The sequence below is a fragment of the Mesoplodon mirus genome (genome assembly GCF_964341445.2).
Source record: "Mesoplodon mirus genome assembly, chromosome: 11".
NCBI classification, from domain to species: domain Eukaryota; kingdom Metazoa; phylum Chordata; class Mammalia; order Artiodactyla; family Ziphiidae; genus Mesoplodon; species Mesoplodon mirus.
In genome coordinates, this window is record NC_138987.1 from 3,843,061 (window position 1) to 3,861,087 (window position 18,027).

The 18,027-nt window shown below is 35.9% G+C and overlaps 1 protein-coding gene across 5 annotated transcripts in view; it reads right to left on the reverse strand.

Moving 5' to 3' along the window:
- Positions 1–18,027, reverse strand: part of OSBPL8 (oxysterol binding protein like 8) — a 164,533-nt gene that overhangs the window by 63,125 nt on the left and 83,381 nt on the right. The gene's annotated exons all lie outside the window — the stretch shown is intronic.

Genomic DNA, 18,027 nt, shown 5'->3' on the forward strand with positions numbered 1-18,027 from the left:
GTATCAGTGCCTGAAGCAATTAAATATCATTTCTAGCATATCAATGAGACCATTTATTCTGTATTTGATTTATATTAGCTAAAACAAATCCATTCCATTTTCTTAATTCAGAGATTTTGCTAATTTTTTTTTTTTTTTTTGTAATATGAAGAAGGAATCTTTTTATTTTCTTTTCCATCTCTGGTAAGCAGAAAGATCAGGCAATCCTAAAACCAAGGAGGGAAAAAAAGAAACCTGTTTCATAAATCTAACATGGAATTTTAAAGGAAAACTTACCGAGATTTGAAACTTTAGTGTAAAGCAAACCAGTTACATAATTCAGTTTAAAAATTCTAAAATATTTATTCAGAGTAATAAACATTTTGTAATAAGTAATTCTTAATTCTAATGCATTAACACAAATTATTTCAAAGATCTTGTAAATACATGTACAAGAGAACAAAGATTTTCTAAAAGTATATATTATGAATGGAAAAAAGATGATGTTTTTCTTTATTCTCATAAGAACTGAATTTTACTTTAATTTCTCTAGTTTGGTTTTGGTTTCAGCTCCATCTAGGTCAATCCATTTATTAGACTAAGAAAAATGCCCACTTCACTGTGTCTACATTCACATATTATTTTAAAAACAGAACAGTAAATTAAAACAAAGTGGAAGTTACAAATCTGAATAGACTTTTTTTGAACATGCAAATATGTCCTGCAGAAAGTTTCAAATGTTGGAAAAGGACACATACGAAAGCAAGATGAAACTAAACAAAAAAACAAAAAAAAGGGCACTCATAAACATAGGTTGTATATTATGTCAGACCAATAAATGAATCCCATTTTAAAAGATTTTCTATACCTCAAACTGGCAAATCAAATCATTATTTTAAAAGCTGGCCCTGATGACTTCCAAGTTATTTAAAATTACAGCGGATAAAGCAAAAGGCTAAGTCTGGTCCAATACTTTTGAGTTTCAGCTAAGTGCAAATAAGCAGATGAGTAGCTTAAAGTGCAATGACCACATAAAAGTGTTCAAAAGCCTTAAACAGAAAATACTGTCATACTGTACACTAAGTTTTCAAGGCTAATTCCAAGGTAGGCAAAGCAAAAGGCAACACATGAAGGACTCTTTCTTTAGACTGGATAAAGGTGGCTTCCTAAAAACATGAAAAATAATCGTTATCTTAAAATGTCAGCGAAAGTATTATATTTGTTAGAAGCCAAAAAGGGCTCAGCCAAAATACTTCTTAGACTTTTATTTGTTTTCCATATATAGAGATTTAAAATTACTTAAAAATTACTCCTTTATTTCTTAAAAATGTGATATTATAGATAAAATCCTGACGCCTACAATACATTATTGACCATTTTCAATAATGCAGAACAGTTTCAGATCATGACTTTTTACCAAGTTTGCTTATTAGCGATATTAGGTAGTAAATTCTCTTCCCACTATCTTCCTCACTGCTACCATGAAATAGAAACCTACATTCCCCACCCAAATGGCTAAGATCAAAAGGACTAAGACCATGCAAATACAGGTTAGGTTAGAATACAGAACAACCGGAACACTATTCACTACTGGTGGGACTACAAATAGCATAGTCACTTTGGAAAACTATTTGACAGTATCTCCTAAAGCTGAAAGTACTCATATTCTAAGACAGAACACTTCTGATCCTAGTTATACCCAACAGAGATGAGTGTGTTCATGTTCATTAAAAGACAGGTACAAAAATGTTCACAGCAGTTTTATTCATAATAGCAAAATCTGGAGCCAACTCAAATGACTATTAATACTAGAATAAATGAATATATTATATTCACACAATGGAATGAAACACAGCAATGAAAAAGAACCAATTACCAATACACAAAACAACAAACAGAATAATGAGTAGAAAAAGCCACCTCTCCCCATCAAAAAAAAAAGCACATAGGGCTTCCCTGGTGGCGCAGTGCTTGAGAGTCCGCCTGCCGATGCAGGGGACACGGGTTCATGCCCCAGTCCGGGAAGATCCCACATGCCGTGGAGCAGCTGGGCCCGTGAGCCATGGCCGCTGAGCCTGCGCGTCCGGAGCCTGTGCTCCGCAACGGGAGAGGCCACAACAGTGAGAGGCCCACGTACCGCAAAAAAACAAACAAAACAAAACAAAAACAAAAAAAACAACAACAAAAAGCACATATCATATACCATATGATTCTATTTATATAAAGATCAGGAACTAGCAAACCTAATCTATGGTGCTAGAGGTTGGAACAGTGATTTATCTTTTTTGTAGGAGGAACTGACTGGGGTGGGCATGAGAGGGTCTTCTGGGCAACTGGGAAATGGTTACACATATCGATATATAACTAAAAATTCAAAAAGTTGTGTACTTAACTATGTGTAAGTTATGCCTCAATAAAAAAATTTTTTTAATTCAGATATCCTTCCCTATTCTTCTAGTTTATTAGACCTCTCCTGCTATGACATCCTTTCTTACTTAGTCTATATCCCTTTAACATATCCTGCTCTGGGCTAATTCTGATTCATTCATCAACAATGATGATTATTATGGGGATAATTAACATAATAATATTTATGAAAACAACAATAAAGCAACCAATATCCACTTGTAGGAACACTTGTGATTTTAAGACACTAGGCTAGATGGTTTACTACTTCTAATCTTTAAAACAATGCACCCCGCTGAGTATTAGGAATATTCTATATAATTGAACAAATTGAGGCTCACAGGAATTAAGTAACTTGACAACTGTCAATCAGTGACAGTATCAGCTAATTCAAACTTAGGTCTAACTTTAAAATTCATGCTGCTTCTAGAATGCCAGGGTGTGTCTCAAGATCCAAGGCCAACGTCTTCTGGGAGCCTTGCTTAGATTGTGTAGGCATAGGGTTCAGCTGTCTCCTCCGAGACACAGCACTTGGTACATTTGTACTACCATATTTATCACAATGTACTTCAATTATTTGTTTTCATGTTCATGTCACATACTTGACTGTGAGTTCCTTAAAAGAAGGGTTTAATTCTTATTCATCCTTTCAAATACAAAGTTTGACAAACTGATCCAAAAATTAATAAAAAATGGACTCTTTTACTTGTAGTGGCTTTTTAAAATAGGTGAAATATAGCACACCTTCAGAAAAATGCATAAAATGTAAAGGCATAATTTAATGTATACAGTGACTATCTGCATAACCGCCACCCAAATCAAGAAATACAGAATTGTCAACATCCCATAAGAACTACTCACCACCCGCCCCATGCCATTCTTTTTTTTTTTTTTTTTTTTTTTTTGCTGTACGCGGGCCTCTCACTGTTGTGGCCTCTCCCGTTGCGGAGCACAGGCTCCGGACGCGCAGGCCCAGCGGCCATGGCTCACGGGCCCAGCCGCTCCGCGGCATATGGGATCCTCCCAGACCGGGGCACGAACCCGTATCCCCTGCATCGGCAGGCGGACTCTCAACCACTGCGCCACCAGGGAGGCCCCCCATGCCATTCTTGATCACAATCTATTCTTCTTTCCCTCCAAGGTAACTACCTTGACTTTTGCGATTATTATTTACCAGCATGTCACAGCAGGTATTTCATTCATTGTCATTGCTGATTAGAATCCTACTGCATGACTATATCACTATTTATCCATCCATTGTTTGGGCTGTTTCTAGCTTGTCCCTCTTACAAACACTGGTGATATGAATATTCTTGGAAATGTATCTTAGTAGACATATATATCCATGAATATCTCTAGGGTTTAAACCTAGAAGCAGAACTCCTAGGTCAGAGTATATGTGGGTCTTCAACTTTAAGAATACCATATTGTTTACCAATTTGCTTATTTTTCCACTAGCACTGTGTGTGAGTTCTCCTTTCTCCATATCCATGGTAACACATCAATATTGACAGATTTTTAATATCTTTGCCAATCTGTTGGGTGTGTGTATCAATAGTAAATCAATGAGATTTTAGTTTGTGTGTCCCTGATTACTAATGATATTGAGCACTATCTCATGTTAATGACCATTTTAATTTTCTCTTTGTGAAGAGCCCAGATCTTTTGCACATTAAAAAAAAAAACTCATTGTCTATCTACATTAAAAAAAAACCTCATTGTCTATCTTTTTCTTCATTTATACAGGAATTCTTAATGTTTTCCAATTATTGGTTCTTTGCCAGTTATATTTATTACAAATATCTCCCCATTCTACGGCTTCTCTTTTAATTCTCTGCACAGTCTCTTTGATGAACAGCTCTTGATCTTAATGTTGTCAAATTTAGCAATCTCATTCTTTTAACAGTTAGTGCTTTTTGGTCTTAAGAAAGTCTCCCCTAAATCTGTGGTCATGAAGATATTTTCCAATAATGTAGTAGTAAACAGAGTTTACTTTCTCTTACTAATTCAGTGGACTATGATTCCTGAATAAATTAGCACTCTGCCCCTAATTCTAATTTGTTAACAGAATACAAGTGTTATCAGCATTGATAAGGTATAACCTTTTTATATACTTCAGTAAAATTTGGTTCATAATGTTTAGATATAATACAGAAAGATTTATGCTGCTTTAATCTTGTTAAAATAAGATTATATACACATATCTACAAATGCAGATTGAATAAGTATTTACAAAATATAGAATTGCTACATAAACTATACTGAATACAGCCAAGAATCAAGAAATTGTATAAGAAAAAAATCTCCAAGAAGTCAAAACATACTAAACAGATCTATCTATGTACTAAAGCTTACAGAGTATCTATAAACATCTTTGTTCAGAGTTTATTTATTCCAATTTCTAGGTACATGGACAAAGGGTACCATTTCTATTTTATAACTCATCATAAAGAAAAAGGCCATACCAATATATTCCTTAAGGTAGAAGTAACAAAAAAAAAGGGGGGGGGTAGATTTTCCTAAGGAAAACTAAAATGATAAAAGGGTTGTGGTCAAAGTGGTAAAACAAAGTTATCTTTAAATATCACTAATGTAGAACCTCTCTTTCTCTAATGATGTCAGATAAATCAATAAAATGTCCCAGAAAAAATTATATTTTTTACTTTTAACTTAAAAGAAATACATAAAAAGCCACTTCTTTGAAGTACCTAATTCTACTTCTTAGCTGATAAAATAAAACATATTTTAAAAAGCTTTTTATCATGGCTGGTTGTAATAAAACTGTTGGTTGTATTAAGAGGAATATGGAAGCATCCCTATGAATATGATTTTCTCTATTTCAAGAATTAGAAAACAAAGCCAACTATTTACTTTTCCATTCAAACAAATCTATCTAGAATGACCTTCAATATTTTCTTTGAGAAGAGAAACCGACAATTCTGTCTTCAATTACCTAATGAAGTAAAAACCAAATGTCTAAACAGTGAAGTTTTCTATTGTTTAGTAAGGTAACCTGATTATTCTTTATATTAAGTAGACTCATAACATGAAGGTCAGCAAACATGTGCTAGCAAGCCTGCTGGCTTAAAAAAAGAAAATCAAGAAGACAAAGACAAATACAGAAATGGAACCAAGTCACACTGTAAAAGCAAATAAGTACAGTATTTAACAACATTAAAAAATTTTCTGTGTGTTGTATTTTCAGAGCCACTTCTGAACATAGACAAATAGTAAAATTTACACCATTTTGAGAACATTAAGAAACAAGCATGATAGTAATCACGCTACACTAAGAAGACTAAATACGGACTATGAATGTTGTTTAAAGCTTATGCTACTTAGGCAACAGTTCAGGACTATGGTTTCCAATTCTTTTCAGAAACCCTGTTAGAAAAGAAAATGAAATCAGTGAATTTACAATAATTTACTTAACTGCCCAAGTAACACTTTCTACAAGTTGTTTCACTATCTCAAAAGAATGCATATACTGCCTGGCGGCATGACTATTCACAAAAAGATAAGAATAAAGGTTAGTGTGAAAAATGAAAATATAATTTGAATTTCACAAAATGTGTGTCAGAAAAATATATAAACAATTAAAACAAGCACCAGTTTCAGTCAATACTTCTTTACCATGAGTATTAAAAGAATATTTTTATTTTAAAAGAAAAAAACAACCTTAAAAGAGTAGATATGATTATGTAGCAGCTTAATATTTTGAAAACAAAACAGAGATTATTTATATTTTAAAATCTATAACTAAATATTTGCTACAATAAACCTTTTTCAAGCAATAAAAGATCAGCTTACATCTACAACTCATCGACCAGTTGTTTAATGTCTGAATCATAGCTGTCAATGCCTAATTTCATTTAATAAATACTACCATAAAAATAACATTTTTTAAGCAAAAACTTATCATACATACCCAAACACATCTAACAACATAAAGTAAGGCATTTCAAAAATTATATTTAGGTAGAAAACTTCACGTTAGTCAGGACTTAAGCTATTAAAGTTTAAACTAAACATCAATTTTCACATAGCTACTATTTTGCTTGAAATAGTCTAACAAGTATCAATATTAAATATGTGGGTTTCATTTGCAATTGGTTTATCTATAGAATTTTATCTGAAGTCTAGAAAGGGCTTTATTTTTATCAAAGGGTTATAACATTTATTTCAATAATTAAAGCAAAAATTTATGCTATCAGCACTCAAGATTCATACTTCACTGAATCATTAGTTTTCAAGTTCAAGCTTAAAGAGACTGTAAAAGAAAATATGGAAAAGCCAAGCCATATAGCAGCAGTTACTAAAATCTAACCTTTCACTATAGAATTGTTTTGTTTAAACAAAAGCAGTTTTAAGATGTTAAAACATCTAGTTTATTTTAATAAAAAATCTATAAGAAATTAAGAAAAGAATGCAAGATTAAACAAACAAACCTGGCAACGAAGGAGAAAGTTCATTGTATCCTCCAAATGAAGCATTCCGGACCAGCTTTCGGCCATCAGTTCGTGGAGGAAATAAAACAGGCGAAACCACGGTACAGGAAGAAAATCTGCGTTGCTGTGAGCTCTCTTCCTTCATGGTTTAGAAAGTCTATCTAATGTATATGCTCACCCAGAAGCCTAACTAGACGAGTATGGCAATGACAGGCTTTTCTCTCACATCCAAATATAGCAAAACCCACCGGCACAAACAAAGGACACACACATTTAACAGCAAAGGAGAAGGACCAGAGACTGTCAAATCAGCAATAAACAGATAGAGAAAGAGACTGACAGAAAAGGCACTAAGTCATGCTGCTGGGTTTTTTTAAAAAAATGAACTGATAAACAAGAAAGGCTATTCCACCGTTTCACCTTTTTATCAAACCAGTAATGCCCTGGGTTGAATTGCTGCTTTAGGAAAACAAAGCAAGATCAATACTTAGAGATTCAGGCTGAAGTAATAAGATCAGTTTCTCTTTTCCCAAAAAACGCAATCCTCTTCTCATATCCATTACGTTTTTATAGTATCTGCCACACTTCCCACCTCTTCCAATTCTTTCCTTTCCAATTTTTGCTTACTTTAAAAATGGATATACACATAACACTGTTTATCTTTCCTGAAGCTTCTAGATTTATATCTAATCTACTGCTTGCTTCAGCCATGATTAAGAATTCATAAGGAAAGATATTCTTTCACGTTCAGTTCTGATGGATTCCAGCGGCTAACGCAGAGAACAAACATTTAAGTTTTACCTCTAGTAGGGATATATGCATCATTAAGACAGTGTTAATGCAAACCAATCAACAGAAAAGATTAAAAGGATACCATTAATAATGCTGCATGCCCCAATATATGTTTCTTTGAAACAGCTGCTGTAGTTCCTCTTCATTACATTTAAACTTTTCAAAATATATAATCTACCAACAAGTATTTTCCACTTAAAACTCTCTTATTAAAAAAAGTGTAACTTTATTATCACAGTAACAAATGGAAATATCTTTCTTTTCTAGGTTAAAACTAAGTGACTGGTATGATCCCACATCATTAAATCTAACAGGAAAGACCCATAGCCAAAATGATACGCTATGTCGTCTCTTTATTCCTAATCTTTAAAACTCCAGAGAATTCTTTCCTACTTACATTAAAATCCATTTGCCTCACTCTACACCTTAACTAAAATTAAAAACTCTAAGTCAATTACTTTCTCTATATACTCTAGACTGCTTTTTCTGATCACAGTTCTTTCAACCCAGAAATACACCTCCTTAGCTAGACAACAACAATTCAATTACAACTGATTTAGTGGTTCATTTTATAGACCTTAGTATAAGATCTGTTTCCTTCCTTACTATGCATACACTTCAAGGCTGGTTCTCCACTCATATACAACAGCATCCCATATAATCTCAGATTGTTTCTCTTCACAAGAAAGGACACTTAAAAATAAACAAACTCAATATATACATAACATATTATTTCTTTGACAAAGGTATTTCAAAATCAATTAGTAGTAAAAACAGTTTATGGTTGATACCTACAACTATAACAGGTTTTGTGTGTTTGTTTTTGGGTTGTTTTTTTCTCTTTTCTCCATGCCATGAAACATAGATTACCATTTAATATAGGCAAAAGAGAAATAATTATAATTAATTCATGCAATGGTACTTGGCTCTCAAGACATGAAGAATATAACATCACAAAAGGCATTTATAGTATAATGGTTAAACAGGATTTGAAATTAAAACTGCCTGGGTTCAAATCCTAGCTCTATCCTAGCTGGATGCATTTGAGCAATTGACTTAATTTCTCTGGGTCTCTGTTTCCTCATCTATAAAATGCTAATAATATTCCCTATATTACAGGATTGTTATAAGGATCAAACTGGAAAATATATATGTAAAATCAAGAAAGGTTCCAGGTTAAAAAAGATACTGACCTAATGTATTCCCTCCTAAAACTTGACAAAAATGACAGGAAACGAGGATTTTTTTAAAAATATAAGCAGGTATGGGTATGTATCCCACAAGTATGTATCCAGGAGACGATACATCAACAACATAAGTTTGACAGTGGAGAGCATGAAATGAACTTGTAGTCACTGTCCTGCAGATTCAGGAAAGCTTAACCACAAACCAGCAGTGGTAAAAACTGAGAACTAATCCTACCCATGGCGAAGAATCCTTGTGCATATAATTTACAGCACCAAGATCAGGAATGAGACAAGTTACTGACATCAACAATACTGAAATCAAGACAAAAATACAGGCAAGGCCTTCAAAATTAGAAGGAAATGACTTCCAATTTAGAATTCCATACCCAGTCAAATCATCAATTACATATTAGGGTAAAATAAAGATATTTTTAGATATGCAAGGTCTTAAAATTTTACTTTCCATGAATGTTTTTAAAGAATTTACTAGAGTAGCCATTCTCACCTGGGGTTCTACAATAAAATTAGGCCTAATTCACTAAAACATCCACTCTTCAGAATGAATTAACTTTTTTCTCCCATGCATCTATAATGTACCATATACTTGGGAGAATTGAGAAAATATTCACCTATGTTATTTTCCACAGGCCTTCCTTACTTCCCTCTAAGGAACTTCCTTGAGAAAGGCTATACAAAAATATATGCTCTGGGGCTTCCCTGGTGGCGCAGTGGTTAAGAATCCGCCTGCCAATGCAGGAGACACGGGTTCGAGCCCTGGTCCAGGAAGATCCCACATGCCGCGGAGCAACTAAGTCCGTGCGCCACAACTACTGAGCCTGCGCTCTAGGGCCCGAGAGCCACAACTGCTGAAGCCCATGCTCCTAGAGCCCATGCTCCACAACAAGAGAAGCCACCGCAATGAGAGGCCCGTGCACTGCAATGAAGAGTAGCCCCTGCTCGCCACAACTAGAGAAAGCCCACGCAGCAATAAAGACCCAATGCAGCCAAAAACAAAATAAATAAATTTTAAAATATATATATACGCTCTACCAAAAAGTGATGGCAAATTAAGAATGCATGGAATACAGGAAACAGGATACTGAACTTAAAAAACTGTCATCACCAAATGTCTCCTACTATCTCTTTTTGACCCAAAAGGCAAATTCTGTGGGTGAGCTTTGCCCAAATTCTTTTCTGACCTTGGCTGGTCTTGACAATATGCTGATGAAGCTTTTTCTCTTTCTCTCAGCCCCTGATGCAGCTGGATAAACTGAGGATACATCAAATATGTTGAAATGTTTTTTCTTAAAGACTTTATTTTTAGAGCAGTTTTAGATTCACAGCAACATTAAGAGGAAGGTACAGGGCTTCCCTGGTGGCGCAGCGGTTGAGAATCCGCCTGCCGATGCAGGGGACACGGGTTCGGGCCCCGGTCTGGCAAGATCCCACATGCCGTGGAGCAGCTGGGCCCGTGAGCCATGGCCGCTGAGCCTGCGCGTCCGGAGCCTGTGCTCCGCAACAGGAGAGGCCACAACAGTGAGAGGCCTGCGTACCGCAAAAAAAAAAAAAAAAAAAAAAAAGAGGAAGGTACAGATATTTCCCATATACCCCCTGCCTCCACACATTCATGGCCTCTGCCATGATCAATTTCCCACACCAGAGTAGAACATTTGTTACAACTGATCAATCTGTATTAACACATCATCACCCAAAGTCCACAGCATACTTTAGGGCAGCAGTACCCAACCTTTCTGGCACCAGGGACCGGTTTTGCAGAAGACAATTTTTCCACAGACCGGGGCTGGGGGCGGGGGGATGGCTCAGGCGGTAACGCGAGCAAGGGGGAGCGGCAGATGTGGCTTCGCTCGCTCGCCCGCCGCTCACCTCCTGCTCTGTGGCCTGGTTCCTAACAGGTTCCTAACAGTGAAAATGGAGTATTTTCACTGCCCTAAAAATCTTCTGTGCTTCAAGTATTCACTCCTCCCTCCCCTCTAACTCCTGGAAACCACGAATCTTTACTGTGTCCATAATTCTGCCTCGACCATAATGTCAGGTAACTGGTATCATACAGTCTGAAGCCTTTTCAGGTCGGCTTCCTTCACTTAGCAATATGCATTTTAGGTTCCTCTATGGCTTGATATCTCATTTCTTTATTTTTTTTGTTAATTTATTTATTAATTTTTGGCTGCGTCAGGTCTTAGTTGCGCATGCAGGATCTTTCGTTGTAGCATGCAGGCTCTTTGCTGAGGTGCATGCAGGTCTCTCTCTAGTTGTGGCACGCAGGCTCCAGAGCACGTGCGCTCAGCTGTTGTGGCACATGGGCTCTCCAGTTGTGGCGCATAGGCTCAGTAGTTGCATCGCAAGAGCCCAGTTGCTCCGCGGCATGTGGGATCTTAGAACCCCCACCAGGGATCAAACCCACGTCCCCTGCATTGGAAGGTGGATTCTTAACCACTGGACCACCAGCGAAGTCCCAATATCTCATTTCTTTTTAGCTCTAAACAATATTCCACTGTCTGGATGTATCACAGTTTATTTATCCTTTCACCTACAGAAGGACAAAACTTGGTTGCTTCCAAGTTTTGGCAATTATAAAATAAAGTTGTTATAAACATCTTTGTGTAGGTTTTGTGAGGACATAAGTTCGCAACCCCTTTGGATAAATATCAAGCAGTGTGACTGCTTGACCATATGGTAAGAATATGATTTAGTTTTGTAAGAAACCTCCAAACGATCCTGTGAAATGACTGTACCGTTGTGCAGTCCCACCAACAATGAACGAGAGTTCCTGCTGTTCCACATCCTTGCCAGCATTTCATGATGTCAATGTTCCAGATTTTGGCCATCCTAATAGGTGTGCAGTGGTTATATCTTGTTGTTTTAATTTGCACTTCCCTGATGACATATGACATGGAACATCTTTTCATATGCTTACTTGCTATGTGTATACCTTCTTTGGTGAGGTGTCTGTTAAGGTCTTTGGCCCATTTTTTAATCGAGTTGTTTGTTTTCTTATTGTTGAGTTTTCAGAATTCTTTGTATATCATTGGATAGGTCCTTTCTAGGTGTGCATTTTGGAAATATTTTCTCCCAGTCTTTGGCTTGTGAGCTCATTCTCTTGTAACTTTCTTTCACAAAGCAAAAGTTTTTAATTTAAATGTTCTATTTTCTACCTATTCTTGGTAGGACATGGTGAACTAAAAGGCAGAAAATACCTTTCATGACCATATTACTGTCAGGTATCTAGTACCTAAACTGCAAGCTATGATGAACCCTATGTATCCCAGGGCTCACTTGCCCAGTGCTTTCCAAAGAAGAGATTCCTGTTAAACTCTCAAATAAATCAAAGCCAAGCTATAACCCAGAGACTCTGTTCAGCTTATCTTTTCCTGGGAATCGTTATGACTGACAAGGGCCTAATTTCCAAAACATACAAACAGCTCATACAACTCAATAACAACAACCACAACAAAAACCCAATAAAAAAATAGGTAGAAGAGCAAAGAAGACATACACATGGCCAACAGGCACATGAAAAGATGCTCAACATTGCGAATTACTAGAGAAATGCACATCAAAACCACAATGAGGTATCACCTCACACCGGCCAGAATGGCCGTCACTAAAAAGTCTACAAATAACAAATGCTGGAGAGGGTGTGGAGAAAAGGGAACCCTCCTGCACTGTTGCTGAGAATGTAAATTGGTGCAGCCACTATGGAAAACAGTATGGAGGTTCCTTAAAAAACTAAAAAGAGAGTTGCCATACGATCCAGCAATCCCACTTGCAGGCATATATCCAGAGAAAACGCTAATTTGAAAAGATACACACACCCCTATGTTCATAGCAGCACTATTTATAATAGCCAAGGCATGGAAGCAAGCTAAAGGTCCATCGACAGATGAATGGATAAAGAAGATGTGGTATATATACACAGTGGAACACTACTTAGCCATAAAAAAGAATGAAATAATGCCATTTGCAGCAACATGGATGGACCTAGAGATTATCATACTAAGTAAGTCAGACAAAGAAAGACAAAAATCATATGATATCACTTATAAAAATATGACACAAATGAACTTATTTACAAAAACAGAAATAGACTCACAGACATAGAAAACAAACTTATGGTTACCAAACGGAAAAGGGGGTGGGGAAGGGATAAATTAGGAGTTTGGGATTAGCAGATACAAACATATATATATATATATATGTATGTATGTACAGCTGAATCATTTTGCTGCACTATACCAAAACTAACACAGCATTGCAAATCAACTATACTTCAATAAAAAATCCTTAGGACTTCCCTGGTGGCACAGTGGTTAAGAATCTGCTGCCAATGCAAGGGACATGGGTTTGATCCCTAGTCCGGGAAGATCCCACATGCTGCAGAGCAATTAAGCCCGTGAGCCACAACTACTGAGCCCACGCGCCACAACTATCGAAGCCCACAGGCGAAAACTACTGAGGCTGCATGCTGCAACTACTAAAGCCCGCGCACCCTGAGCCTGTGCTCCTCAACAAGAGAAGCCACCACATTGAGAAGTCCGCGCACTGCAGCAAAGAGTAGCCCCTGCTCACCACAACTAGAGAGAAAGCCACGCAGCAACGAAGGACCCAAACACAGCCAAAAAAAAAATAATAATAATAATAATAATAATTTAAAAAAATTTTTTTAAAGACCTGCAGCATAATCACATTTACTGTGCCTTGCTGGCTAGATTCAACTACTGTAAAACTTATAGCAAAGCTGAACATTCTTCAAACATATCTGGGTTAACATTTGAATTTATCATCTCTCTCATTTTACACTACATTATCAATGTATGAAAACAAGAAAAATTACAAAAAAAGAATGTTGTAGGATCATTTAAATAGTTTTGAAAGTCATGTGAAACACTTATATTAGAAATAGATTTTGACCTATGGATAAACTTACTTATTTTGAAAATGCTTCTCAAAATTCAAGTTACCACTCATTGGTAAGTTGAAAATCAATTTAGTGACTCACAAATAGCATTTAAAAAAATGAAACAGAATAAGCCAAGATAGGAAATATTAGAGTGCATCATACTCTGATATTAAAAGGCGAGCTGTTTCATCAATCATTTAAGACTTTTTATATAAGTACACACACACACATTATGTTTTGGGTAGTGACATAAAATGTATTTCTTACATGGATCACTGTCAAAATAGGAAAACACTGACATAAATGATATTATTCCTTTTGAAATTCCCTAACACTAAAAAGAACTAATACCTCTCCTTGCCACTAAAGACCAACTACATATATTATCTTTGGTCTAGGGACTCTTTCCATATTAAAATGGTAGACATTTGAGCAGAGGAAAAAAACACAAAAGGCCATAATAAGAAGATCTTTAGATGTTCCTGCTATATGCCCAAAGAAAATGCCCAGCTTCAACTTCTTTCTATAGAGCCAGAAGATTAGGACTGGAGAAGGCATCTCACTGTAATAACAGAACGCCAATGAGTTCCCTGGACAAATTCCAGACCATCTTTTTTTAAAAAACAGATAAAGCAAACATAGCTGATATTCTGAAATAATCTAATTTGGTAGTTGGAAAATCCATCTAAACTCTATATAAAGTTCCATATGCACACTCATGATAAAATATATTGATTTAAATTATGATGAAAGTATTATAAGAGCTATATACTTTATCTTGAATCCCAAATAATAAACTTAGGCTTTAAGAGATTTTAAAATCCTTAAAGCAGCAAGAAGAGTAGGGAAAAGATCTAAATACTGAAAACAAAAATCAACCAATAAGAATTTAAGAAAGTATTATGTCCAAACATGAAGAGAACCACTGCCCTAAAAAATGAACTAAATATCTGAAGGTGGTACTATACAAATTCATCAGTAAGTTTCCTTACAGAGCATGAAATTAAACAATAATATAGTTATTTACTATTATTTAAGCAGCACAGGCTTAGCAAAAAAGTCTATTAATAACCTTTCAAAGAACATATAAATTAAGATGGTTGATAATAACCTTTGCTTTAAAATATAAAACACAACAATAAAGTTCTCAGTCAATTTCCATCCTCCAATATGATAATTAATTTCTTAGCTGTAATTAGTAAAATTTCATTGATGATTATACGGTTTGAAAATTATACAAAGCAATCTTATTATCCCACATTACCTCAGAAAATAACTGTAGCTTCTCAGCATTAAATACGTTCTCAACTTAACAGCACATGGAAATGCACATACAAAATTAAAAGGATGGCTTAGTATAACTTTAGACTGGACAGCATTCCTGTCTGTATATCCATATGCACAGCAATAAGTGTAAGACAGTACTTTCCTTTGGATGAAAAGTTCTTTGTAATTATATTTGTATATTAGATATTCATTCATTCAATAAAAATTTAATAAGCAGCTACTTTGTGTTAGGAATTATGTTAAGCACAAGAGAGTTATGAACATAACAGTCCCTAATTTCTGCTCTTACTGAGCTTTCAACATATGTGAGTACATGTTCATTAAAAGTTGACTGAAACTCGGAGAGTCTATTTCCACAAAGTAAATGTTAAATGAAGTGCTTAGGTTTCTTTCTAAGACTGTTCACAAGAATCTAACTGAAGATGTACTAAGAGTACCTATGAATGTAACCATCATAATACTACCTAATAATTATACAGTAATAAGCTTTCCAAAGTGTTTTCACATGTGTTCTCAATAGATTCAAAGAACAACAATATGACATACAAAAGGAGTAGTATCCTGGTTTTACACGTAATCAAGCTCTGAGGCACACAGGCTCAAAGCCACAGGCTCAAAGTCACACAGTAAACAAGCAATAGAGCCAAGATTAGAATCCAGCCATGAGAGGAGTGTTTCCTTTCCCCCGTCTCCTCTTTCTGCTTTCCCTAAGCCTGCCAACACAGATGCCAACATCAAACTGTTTTGTGGTAAGGCGAGGCTCAAAGATGGGGGATAAGAAACACGATCCCAGGCTACAATGGGGTCTGCGGTGGGAAGGGGCAAAAGGAGAAAAAGCTTAATGATAGTGAAGAAGAAAGGGGAGCCTATAGGACAGAGACCACTCAACTAGATCATCTTTCACATATAGGGACAGTTTGTAAATCAGGGACTTAATTAAAAACTTTTTAAAAATCTATGTTTCAAAAATTCTTCCACTAGAAAGCTGTGCAAGTATCATGTTAGAAAAAAGCTACTACACTCTTTCCTTCCATACAGCTGAGTTCTCAAAACATAACAGATAAAGAAAATCCCACTCCCCACTGTACCCATTTAAATGTTAGTGTTCCACAAGTAACTAGTCTTCCAGCTCTTCTCTCCAAGCATGGGAACCAAGTTATAAGACAATATTGCTTGTTTTAGGACAGCAAGAATGGATACTGATCTCTCCATTCCCTCTCTTAGCTGATGTTCAAATATTGGTGTCAATGCTCACATCTTTTTACTTACCCACCAGAGACTCAATCCAACTCTATGCAAGCTTTGGAGTTGGATATGAATTAAATAGGCTGGCACACTCCAGAAATTTCCTAATGATGAGCCTAACAAGGTCCTGAAGAAGCTATTTTGATTCCACAGTTGTAACCACATATCTAACTAACTTCATGGTCCATACTCCATCCAAAATACAAGGATTTCCTTATCTTTTTACCCTATACCCACAATCTCCTCACATAGGCAAATGACATAAACCTATGGTTCACAGAGTTTGAATTTGGGGACCAGTAAAATTTCCCCCCAAAACGGTAGCACTGCTATCAGGGTTCTCATCTTGATGAGACATAACGCTTTTTTAAACCTATAATTCACAATCTTCATCAATTCACAAAGGGATATTAAACATCATACAGCAGGAAGACTATAATCTCCTAATAAAGGATGGTCCTTTACAGTGAAGGAATTTTACTTAGTGAAACATCATAATAGTGTATTTATTTTTCTCATCTACTTACAGAACTCGGAAAGAACCACATGCACCAGCACTAGCCCACAGACTAGACCATTAAAGAGAGAGAGATGCACTTATTCTAAGGACGTATGCACAAGAGTGAATACAACGTGTACATTTTAAACACTATGAACACAGCTGAAAACAGAGGTAATGACCACCAACGTAAGAAAGAGAGCATTTCAAGTGTCTTTGATGGCTTGATTGTACACACCTCCCTTCTAATCAGAGTTAACCCTTATCCCAAATTCTAGTTTACTCCTTCTATTGTTCTATCATGTACCTATCCCTACACAATGCATTGATTCTCTTTTTTGGCCACACGGCGCGGCTTGCAGGATATTACTTCCCCAACCAGGGATCGAATGTATGCTCCCTGCAGTGGAAGTGTGCAGTCTTAACCACTGGACTGCTAGGGAAGTCCCTTGATTCATTTTTTTCTTTTTCTTTCTTTCTCTCTCTCTCTCTCTTTTTTTTTTTTTTGGCTACACCATACGGCATGCAGAATCTTAGTTCCCCAACCAGAACCTGTGCCCCCTACAGTGGGACCACTTAACTGCCAGGGAGGTCCCATGCATTCATTCATTTTACTTATTTTTAAACTTTACATAAATGTCATCATACTGCATGAACTTTAATTTGTTTTGTATATGCTTCCACACTGATGCCTGTAGCTTTAAATCATTCATTTCATTGTTGTATAGTATTCTACTGTATGAATATAACTGTGATATTTATTCATTCCACTGATGATAGACATTTGGGTTTTCCCCATTTCTTTTTTTTTCTATTACAGACAATTTGCTGGTACACATTTGTGAGAGCTTCACTAGGTCTAGGATACACTAAGGAGTATGCTCATCTTCAACTTTACTATGTAATATTCCAAAATCACCAACATATGCATTCACTACTAGTAAATGAGAGTTTCTGTTGTTTCACGTCCCCACTGACACTTGTACTTGTTGGACTTTGAATCTAGTGGGTATAAAATGGAAATCCACTGTAGTATTAATTCACTTTTGCCAGTTTCCTAATGTTAAACATCCTTTCACACTTACTGGCCTTTTGTGTTATCTCTTCTGTAAATAGCTATTCATGTCTTTTGTATATTTTTCTAGTGGGTTTTGGTCTTTTGGGTTGATACATAGGAGTATTTTATTTTTCCTAGATATTAATTCATTGTCAGTTATATGCATAGCCATTTGTTTCTTCACTATTTTTGTGGTATCTTTAGATAAA